Source organism: Macaca mulatta, chromosome 2 (assembly GCF_049350105.2).
Source record: "Macaca mulatta isolate MMU2019108-1 chromosome 2, T2T-MMU8v2.0, whole genome shotgun sequence".
NCBI lineage: Eukaryota > Metazoa > Chordata > Mammalia > Primates > Cercopithecidae > Macaca > Macaca mulatta.
The window spans coordinates 115,551,403-115,562,595 of NC_133407.1; positions in this window are offsets into that span (position 1 = coordinate 115,551,403).

The following is an 11,193-nucleotide window of genomic DNA, read 5'->3' on the forward strand; positions in this document are numbered from 1 at the left end:
GCTCAGTCATCTCCCCAGAGCTTGAGCTGGAAGGAGCCAGGCTGCCTGACTCCAGACCCTACCTTGTGTTGTCTCCTGTTATGAGTTATTGGAAAAGGAGATTTCCTGGTCTGTTTGGGGGGCCCATGAAAAAGGTGTTTCCATCCCTGGTAATCACAGTGTCCGGGCCCACACTGAGGGTCATGGACCAAGAATGAGGAGGCTGCACGGGTGCCCTTCTCCTGCGTTGACCAACCCTCCTGCCTGGACTCATCAGCCACTTCTTTCCCCATTCCTGGGGCTCAAGGGCACATCCTCAAGGCCTATGCTGGTCTTATGGCCTCAAGGCCACCCAAGGCCACCTGTTCCCTGCTATGTCCTCTTTTCTCATGGCAGATGCTCTAGGGTCCGGACATAGACCCCAGAAGAGTGCAGACTTGGCCAGCAGATTCCAGACAAGAGAGTGGCTGAGAGAGGTGTCAGCCCCAGAGGCCCCCCTGTGCTGGAAATCCCGACAGCTGCCTGGCTAATAGGTCGTGGGCACTGAGCCCTGACCCTGGGCGGGCAGCGGCCGTGTCAGGTATCCAGAGAAGTTGGGGGAGGTGATGGCTAGAGCCAGGGCAGTCTGCCTGTGGTTACCAAGACTGTCAACACCTTCTGGGTCGCCAAGGCAGAGTGGGGTGGGGGTCTGGGAGAGGGGTCCTGCCATGGCCTGGAGAGAGAAAGTCTCCAGTCTGGCCTGGAGGTAAGGGCAGAGGCAGCTTCTGCCCTGAGGGTTCTGGGAAGGCTAAAGGAAGTAGGCTGAAGAAGACCTGGCTCCGCCTGAGGAATCTAAGCAGGGAGACGGGGCCCTGGCCTTCGGAGCTGGTAGAGGGGGTTTATTTCCTAATGGCTGGTGGGGACTGGGGTGCTGAGGGATTGTCGCAGACTGACTTCACTTCCCCATCCAGGAAATGAGCCAGCCTAACTCTGCCTGGATTTTCCTCATCCCCTGGGGAGGGTTCTTGCCTCTGAGTTGGGGTAGGGAGAGACTAGCCACCCTCAGAGACTGGGTTCCAGAGGAGCCTCTCCCCGGATGTGCCCAGGGTGGCTGCCACCTCCTACCTGCTCCCCTGCCCCACACACATTCGGTTCTCCTAATGTCCTAACATCCACCTGCTCTCCTGCTCTGGGGTCACTCTCCAGGCAGTCTTCCTAGATTGATACAGGCTGGGAGGAAACATGTTCCCAACACCCAAAGCAGGCCTGGAGCCCCTCTGCCTGCCCCAGCTCTTAGGAACCCTCCCCAGCAAGGCTTGGCCTGAGGCCATGGGCCTCCACCTTCCTTCTCCTGTTCTCTTGTGGGTGCGGCCTCTCTTCAGTCTCTGTCCTACACGTCAGCCCTCCGGTTCTCCCTTGTGTCTCTCCGTCTTGTTTCCCTCGGTTTTATCTTTGTCCCTTGGTCTCAGACTCAGATGCGGCTGTGTCTCTGGTTCAGTCTCCATCTCTGCCTCTCTCTGCCTCAGCAGTTGGACTGGTAACTCCCTGTCCCCTCTCTAGCTCTGCCTGGCTCTCTCTTGTCCTGTCTCTGATTATCTCCGCCTCTCTGTCGTTGTGAGTCTGGAACCCTCCCTGCCTGGCCAGGATGCCTGCTCAGACATCTGCTCCAAATGCCACGCACTGGGCCTCATGAAGAGCTTAGGGGACTTGTAGTCTCAGCTCTGGCCCAGTGCCAAGGGAGCCGCTGTGATTCCCAGGAGGCAGGCGAGGGAGAAACCAGACAGAGGGCCTCGTGCCTGCTCTGCTTGTCCCTTGGGGAGCCTAATGACACTGGGCCTCCCCCTGCTCAGGTCACTGGCCATGCCTCCCCACCCCAGCCAACTCCCAGCACCACATGGCTCATGGTCACCCCCCCCACTCCCCCCCTCTGCTGTATCTGTGTGACCCTGGATGAGTTTCTGAGCCTCAGTTTCCTCTTCTACAGAATGGAACCAGTTCCAAGGCCAGCTTCAGCAGGCGTCAGAAGGTTAAATGTCAATGCACATGGCAGACATCTGGCACTGTGCCCAGCCTGCCGTGGTGCTCAGTAGAGTCCCCGTTACCATCACTGTGGCGGTTATTCCAAAGGATCCCCAGAGCCATGGCTAGTCGGATGGTGGCTGGGTGGAGCCTCTGCTGCTTGTCCCCATGTGCACCCTGCGTCCCACGCCCGTCCTTCCTCTGCTGGGCAGTAGACGCCCCCACAACCTGGGACCTGCCTGTCTTCGGAGCCAGTCTGAATTCTACACAGTGATGCTCACCCAATTAATTTTCACTGGCTTGGGGATATATATATATATATTTTTAAGAAGACATTTTTCCAGGGGGAAAAACACGCAGGAGCTATAATTAGTTGGGAAGAGGAAAGAAGAGCGGAGTGTGTGAATCACCAGCCCCAGTGACAGACTGTTGGAGCTGAGCAGAAGTTTCAAGAGAAGCCACTGGGGTGTGGGTGAGTTGGGGTGGTGTGTCGTGGGGATGGCACGCTGAGGCAGGCAGGCTGGGGTCCTTGAACACCAGGTCCGGGGATGGGCACCTTCACCCCTCACCCTGAAGAGCTTTTTTGCCCCGTCTCTCCCTAGACCCTGTCACCCGACACCCCATCCCATCGTTCAGCTTCCCTGCAGCTCCTGTCTGCCCTGACCGACCCCAGGACCTCTCCCCTCCCCAGCCCTTGCTGACGCAAGCCTAAGCAGAGAGACTAGCACTCAAATGAGGAGAGGGAAACTGTAGAGGATTTGAGCTCCAGGGTTTGGAGACTGTCTAGTCCAACTCCTTATTCATTCATTCATGCATGCATTCATTCACTTAGTCATCAAATACGCAACTACTGCTCTCTGCCTAGCCCACAGCCAAGCAAACTGAGGCCCAGGGAAGTGCCAGGCCTTGCCCAAGGCCATACATCTGTGAGTGGGGCAGCCTCTCTGCCTGTCCGTCATCACTAGCTCTGCTGAGCCAGACTGTGGCCAGGGCTCTGACCACCAAGGTGACCACAACTGGGACCCACTCTCAGAGCCCCTATCCCGATGTGGAGGCAACCAGGTACCTGTTAGAAAAAGAGCCTGGAGTGGACCAGCCTGGTGGACATGGAGGACTTCCCAGGGGAGGAGGAAAAGCAACATGACAGCAGCCGTCATGCTGGGAAGGACCTTACGTGACTCAGTGTGCCTAAGTTCAGGGAGTGGCAGGAATTGGGGTCAGGCTTGCTAGAGAGTGAGGCTTCTCGGGCCATGTCATTACAATACCCATTTTGCCCATGTTTCTCCTGAGCTCTTGCCTGAATGGGCGTGACCTACTGGCCAGGGGCACCCTGGGGCAATGCTCACCATGTGGCCTTGGTCCTTGGAGACCCTCCACTGGTTCTTCCTGATGCCAGGAGCACCAGTCAGTCAGTGGACCAGACAGGCAGTGACCAAGGAGTCTGGCCCTGGGTTTCTCCCTCCCTCCCTCTCCCCTGGCTGAGAACCAGCTGCCTGACTCTCTAGGGGCCTCAGCTCAGGCCTCAGGAGGGAGCACACTGGAGCAGTGTGGCCTGTAACTGAGAGCAGAGGCCCCAGGTCCCCAAGGAGGGGATGCTTCCTCCCCTGGGAGAGCGTGGCATCATTCGGCACACAGAGAGCTCCCTTCTAACCCCAGACCAAATTAGCCTTCCAAATTATAGGCTGCGTTTCCTCTAAATTGGAGACTGGGTGGGAGAACAGAGGCCCGGCTCTCTTTCCTGCTTCCTGTTCACAGAGGGCCCTCAGTTGGTCTAGTCCCAGATCACAGGACCACATTCAGAAAGAATTCAGGACACACACACCCTCCTGCGCCTCAGTTCAGGGATCTCCAGGTCCCAGACCAGCATCCAGGGCTCAGGGGAAGCCTGTACTCTTCTGGGGTTTGACAACGAGCTTAGAGCCAGCATGGTTCAGATAAGGCCAGCCTAGAGTTCTGAGGTCATTTCTAGGGGAGGTCATTCATTCAGAAAACACTTTCTGGGTATATTCTCTGTGCCAGGTACAGGAGAGAATGAGAAGGTGCACAGGTGGCTGTGGGAATGCCTGGTGAGGTTAGGGAGGGCTTCCTAGAGGAAGAGGCATATACACTGATACCCCAAAAATGAATGTGCCCTTGGTGAGGGGAAGAGAGGGGAAGACAATTATAGGAGGAAGGAGCATTGAATGAAAATCCCAGGAGCAGAGAGTGAGGAAGTGGGCATCAAGAAGTTGTTGGAAACATTGGTTTGTCCAGATTGGGGGGTGGGGAGGATTGTCAGTCAGCCACAGTGGGAGGATTGCATTTCATCAGGGAGGAGGCCTGTGAGCAGGGGTGAGGGGGTGGGGAGTGCTGTGCAGAAGCAGGGCTGGACCCATTGCCTGACCCAACCAGAGGGCTCCTTGGGATCTCTCACACTGGCCTCCCTTAGGCCCCTTCCACATGGCCTCAGGCCTTTGGAGAAATAATTAAATTTACTTCAAGGAAAACATGGGACATGGGTTTTATTTCATGTGACCTGAAATGAAAGTGGCTTCCTATGTTTTTGCTAATTGTCTTGGGACTTTTTGTGGTTTTCTTTTAGAAGAAAGTTATTCTAGATGTTGAGAATAAATGCAATTATTGTTTGGTGCTGAATGCAGAAATAAAAGGAAAATACCTCCCTGAGCTCACCCACTCCTGTGTTACAGAAGAGACGAGTGATGTGGGGAGGGGAGGGACCTGCACAACGAGGCCCCATAGCCTTGGCAACCACACTAATTGCTCCAGGGCAGGAGAGGGATGACTTTCAGGGCTCAAACAGGACAGAGGATGCTTAGTGGGGAATATTCCTAACAGGGTGGAAGAGAGGAACTGGGAGATCCTCCAGCTTCTGATCTCACTTGCATAACTCTCCAGACAGAGAGCTCACTGCTTACCAACTGCCTGGTAAATAGCTGCAGCTGTTGGACAGTCCTTCTTGAGTGAGGTGCTTCTCCCCTCAAACTCCCAGCCAAGGTTTTCTGCATCCTAACCTCTACTCACCCTCTGCCCCCAACTTTTCATCTTTCCCCCCTTGGCCTGAATGGAGTCTGGGGCCAGGGTGGACTCCGTGGGTAGGGCCCTGGGCTTCTGCAGGCTGCATGACACTAGCTGCCCATCTGATCTGTCCTGGGAATATGGCCCCAAATGGCTGAGGTGGGTTCCAGGCTAGAGCCTCCCCAGCTGGCTGCCAGCGTGTGCACGTGAGGAGAGGCACACAGTCTGTTTCCTGGACACCTGGCCTGTCATCCTGCACATCCTGCCTGGACTGACCAGGTTGAGGACACAAGCCAGTGGGTAGAGGCAGGGCCAGACAATTTCATAGGCATTGACAGACAAGTGGAGCACCCCATTAGTGACCTCCCTTGCTCAGCACACATCTGTTCGGCCCCTGCCACGTGTCTGTCCCTGTGATGGACACTGGGCCCTCAGAAATGAATTAGCCGGGAATCCACATCCTGCCCTCCTAGACCAGGAGCCCTAGGTCTAGACAGGCATGGGGAGACCACAGGGAACAGTATAAAACCTGCAGCCCTGGCCATACCAGCAAAATCAACTCCAGACTTTTGGGAGTAAAATCCTACAGAAGCCACCTTCCACCCAGCAGCCAGAGAGGGTCCTCTCAAAATCACCCCGACCTCCTGCTCCTTCTGTATGGCCAGCCATGGCTCCCCAGTGCTGGACCTATGAGGCCCTGTGTGCCCCTGATGCCACCTACCCTCCAGCCTCCTCCCTGGAACTCGACTCCTTCCCTCCCCTTCCGCTGCCCCAGACGCTCTCGGGTTTTCTTGGTCCTTCTGGCTGTCTGGCCCTTGCCCAGGTTTTCTTCTCTGCCTGGAATATGTTCTCTGTCCTTTTCACCTGCTAACTGCTAGTTACTCTTCAGATCCCAGCCCTCTCCCAGGGCAGCTTGCTCAGCCCCCAGACTATGACAGCTCATGGCACCTGCTCCTGTAGCCCCTTGCTCTGCTCCTCATGGAATCTGCAGTGAGAACCTCAACTGTATGATTATTCAATTGGTGTCTGCACCCACTACAAAAAGCAGGCTGTGTTCTCTTGGTCACTGCTGTATCCCATCACCTCATCCCCTGGATGAGCCCTGGAGCACATGCTTAATCAATATATGTTCAAGCCGGGCGCGGTGGCTCACACCTATAATCCCAGCACTTTGGGAGGCTGAGGTGGGTGGATCACCTGAGGTCGGGATTTCGAGACCAGCCTGGCCAACATGGTGAAACCCTGTCTCTACCAAACACACAAAAAATAGTCGGGCATGGTGGTGCGCACCTGTAATCCCAGCTCCTTGGCAGAATGAGGTGGGAGAATCACTTGAACCCCGGAGGCAGAGGCTGCAGTGAGTTGAGATTGCACTACTGCACTCAAGCCTGGGCAACAGAGTGAGACTCCCTTTCAAAAAAAAAATATATATATATATATGTGTGTGTGTGTGTGTGTGTGTGTGTGTGTCCAGTGTGGAGTAAACAAATATAAAAACCAGTGTTTCCGCTAGTAGAAATTTAAGGTCAGGATATCAGGCCAATAGCATTGAAAATGCAAGTCCAGGATGGGTACGGTGGCTCATGCCTGTAATCCCAGCACTTTGGGAGGCCAAGGCGGGTGGATTGCCTGAGCTCAGGAGTTCGAGACCAGCCTGGGCAACACGGTGAAACCCCATCTCTACTGAAAATACAAAAAATTAGCCGGGCATGGCAGCGTGCACCTGTAGTCCCAGCTACTCAGGAGGCTGAGGCAGCGGAATTGCTTGAGCCCAGGAGGCGGAGATTGCAGTGAGCTGAGACTGCACCACAGCACTCCAGCCTGGGTGACAGAGTGGGACTCCATTTCCAAAAAAAATTAGAAGAAAGAAAGAAAATGTACGTCCATACCCTCATGCTGAGGATGTCAAAGATAGTTACACTCAATCATAAAATATCCCTGAGCCAGCCCCAATGTCACTGGCAGAGGCTGGTTCCCAGGCAGCCGGGAAGCTAAGGGAAGCTAACCACAGCAGCAGTAGCACTGACCATGTGTTGGGAGCCACCTGGGCACCAAATGAGTGAGGAAATTTTTTCAATGAAACACATTCGAATGTAAGAATTCAAATGTGTTTGAAAGTATCAAAGCAGGTGTAGCCCAGGTTCACTTATTGACAGCCCTTCCCTCCCTCCCTTCCTTCCTTCCTTCTTCCTTCCTTCGAGTTGGAGTCTCGCTCTGTCACCCAGGCTGGAGTGCAGTGGTGTGATCTCAGCTCACTGCAAGCTCCGCCTACTGGGTTCAAGCCATTCTCCTGACTCTCAGCCTCCCGAGTAGCTGGGACTACAGGCGCCCGCCACCACACCCGGCTAATTTTTTGTATTTTTAGTAGAGACGGGGTTTCACCATGTTAGCCAGGATGGTCTTGACATCCTGACCTTGTGATCGGCCTATCTTGGCCTCCCAAAGTGCTGGGATTACAGGCGTGAGCCACCATGCTCGGGCATCGACAGCCATTTCTTCAGTGCCAACTCTGTGCCAGGGGTTGCCTGGGCACTGAGGTTGTGGACAGACAGACCCTGCCTTTGCCCATCAGGCTGAAGCCAGGAGGCTCAATGGACCTGACCAAAGGGAAGGGAAGACATTTTCTCCCGTGGGAGGTGCGATCTCTGGGCATAGCTGCCGTCTACAACGCAGCACAGACTGATCCTGTCCTGCAGGACCCTGAGAGGCTTGGGCCAGCCTGAGGCCCTAGAACCTCCTGTCTCTCTGTTGGGGGCCTGGGCCATCGCCCACGCCATCTGCGGCCAGCATTCAAGCAGCTGCGATAGCAGGTCAGGGCAGAAGGACCCACAGAGACAGGCTGGCAGCTTGCCCTGCTCATGCCTTCCCCTTCCGCAGGGCACCCCTCCGCTGCCAGCCCATGGGATGCAGCCTAAAACCAGCTTCTGCTAAGGTCATGTACGAGTCACGACTCAAAGCAGCCCCTCCCTGCTGCCGGGGCACTGCTCAGTGTGTCTCCATGACCCAGACTGCATGATGTGTGTGTGCTGGGTGGGGGTGTGCAGGGGATGGGGGTGCTCTGTGAGAATCGACTCAAGGCAGGACTGAGTCTCCCCATCACACCAAAGTCCCCAAGGGCCCTAACCAGGAACATGATGCAGCCAGCCAGCTTCCCTGGGGCCAAGCCCCCGTCCCCACCTGGCAAGACCCTTGGGTCAGTGGCCTGGGATCTTCAGCGGCTGTGCTGACGAGCCTCAGCCCAAGGCTGCACCCAGCTGTGCCCCGTGCAGGCAGGCAGGGCTCTGAAGGATACAGGCAGCTCTTCCTCTGCCAGGACAGTGGGACCATCTATCAGGGAGATAAGCGGTAGCCAGAGGGCAGAGCTGGTGGAAGGAGCTGTCTGGAGGAGATAACCCGGGGTCACTCAACAAAGGGCAGCTCATGGCCCCACTCTCAAGCCACCTAGACCTGGGCTCTGACACCCTGCCCCCATGGCCCGCTGGCCGCAGACATCTGGTTGCCATACCTCGGAGTAAATCCTAAGGCCCTCTGTGCACAGCTTACTCGGGACCTGCAGTCGGTATGGAGTGTGGTTCTTCTTTGTATTCTGTGCCATGGCAGGGCCTCTACTATGGTTCTGTCTCACTCATTTACAGACTTTACAGATGGGGAAACTGAGGCCTGGAAGTGGCTTTGGTCTGCTCTGGTCCAAGGGAGCAGGCACAGGGTCCTGACCTCGCCCTCAGCCTCCCAAGCATTGGACAGGGAAGAAGCCACATGGCGCTGCATCACTGGGCATTTATTGTGTGTGTCCCCACATGCTGCGGTGCGTGGCCCCTGTCCTGTTCCCTCTGCGCTGTGGACCACCAGGTCCTCCTTTCTAAATGGGGACAATGCCCAGAGAGGTGAGGTCACCAGCCCAAGGTCACACCACTAGAAAGTGAGGTTTGAACACAGGCCTCTTAGAGCTGCATTCAGAGCCTCAGCTGACCAATGAACAGCACTGTCTGCCCAGATGGGCCTCGGGTGCCCAGTAGAGGCCAGAACAAACCCCCAGGGCAGAAAACGGTTAAAAGCTGTCACCCACAAACTGTCAGAAGACCCTGGGCTGATCTGGCCACCCCACCTCTTATTTATTGAGTAGGACCCAATAAATCTGAACAGATTAATAACTCAATATTGAGCAAACACATGGGAATAAATAATACAACCTTTCCCCTTTCTGAGCCCCTGAAGTTGTTCTGGCTAATCACACACTGGTCCTGACAGCTCCCTGGGACACACCTGTCCATCATCTGTTGGACTCTCAGGAAGAACCATCAATAATGACAGTGCCACCTGTGGGAGCCAAGAAGAGCCCAAGCCTTGGATCACAGAGACGGGAGGAGGAGGGTGAAGGAGTGAGGAGCCCCTTGGCCTGGACCGGGAGCCAGACTCATCATCACCCTTTGGTGGAGACTTCTGCAGCCCTCACTATCAGGGTCTCTAAGGGCTGGCGTGTTCAGGTATTGAAGGAGGCTGGGGCCAGTCTTGGGGATGAACCCTGGCTTTCTTCTCTGCCCCAACGTCCAGGGCAGTGGACATAACCCAGAAGCAGTTGAGAGCTTTTCTGGAAAGTATTTTCCGGATGAATGGTTGGAAGGGGCACCTTGCGGAGTCTTGGAATTCATCTGGCAGGCAGTGGAGGGATGGGGGCCTTTAAGGGGCCTGGGACCTTTCCGGCCATCATCAGCGTCGGGGGGCTTCTGGGTCCTTTTTAGCCTTGGCCACCCCAGGAAGGGACAAGTGTGTGTAAAAGGAAGAGTCCCTGGGGCCTGGGGAGGGAGCCAGGGAAAAAGATGGTCACTCAGAAAGGAGCCCACAGGCTGTCGGATGGGTGCCAGCCCCACCACCCCAGCCCCTGGGAGGCTTCCACACGGAACGGGTCCTTCTTTGAATCTGGCTGAGGGCCTCCACTTCCACCCAAGGCTGGATTCATGAGAACCTGAGGGTGTGGAAAGGATTTTTGCCACATGACATGGGTTGAGTCACCTCATGCTAACCCAGAGGGGAGATCCAAGCCTCCAGTTCCCCTGAACCAGAGACCAGGCCCAGGCACGCTTCTTAGCAAAGCTCCCACCCTTAGGACCTGGGTGGTTGCTGGCTGCAAGATCCCAGCCAGACCAGGCAGATGACACTACTGACAATAACAGGAACCTGGGGAACAGCACCCTTCTCTTGCTCTGCTCCAGACACTGACTGAGCTTGGCTTCCCAGCACTCCCTCATTTAACTTAATTCTCATGATCCTGGGAGATTTGCCCAATTATTTTCCCCTGTTTTACAGATGAGGAGCTGAGGCCCAGGGGAGTTGAAATGCTTGCCCAGAGTCACAGAGCACCAATAACCCTAGTACCCAGATGCACACTCAGAGGGACTGAGACACTCTGCTCAGCAGTCTCATTGCTCACGAGCACACTCTTTGCAAGAGGGTCTGTGACAGCAGAATCCTTAATGGCAAATCCCTGGGAAACTGGAAATGTCCATGGCAGGTCTTTGCACAGGACCCCATTGAGCCAGACATGGAAGCTGGCGCAGAAGGCAACACAAGCTTGTTGCTGGAGGCAACACAAGCTTGTTGCTGGAGGAAAGGCAGCTGCAGCTAGTAGAGATCAATCCCACTTATGCAACACGAGTGTCAGAGACAAAAACTGGGGGCGGGGCACGGTGGCTCACACCTGTAATCCCACCACTCTGGGAGGCCAAGTCAGGGGCATTACCTGAGTCAGAAGTTTGAGACCAGCCTGGGCAACATAGTGAGAACTCATCTCTACAAAAAATAAAACAACAAAAACTTAGCCAGGCATGGGGGCACTCACCTGCAGACCCAGCTACTCTGAAAGCTGAAGTGGGAGGATCGCTTGAGCCCCTTGCTGCAGTGAGCCATGATCACACCACTGCACTCCAGCTTGGGTGACAGAGTTAAGACCCTGCCTCAAAACGACAAAAACAAAACCAAAGCTAGGTGGCTTGGGGAGCAGATGGGACACCCCGCTACACGCCCACTGGAGGGTAGCCACAGATAGGGCCCCAGGACCACACCGCCACATGTCTGCATGCTTGCATACACACAGACCCCCCAGCCCCCCGGGGGACCCTCCTGGCCTCTCTGCCTGGGCCTCTCTGCCTACTAGGCTGGGATGAAGGGACTGGTGGGCTGGGCCCAGGTCAACAGCAAGGAGTC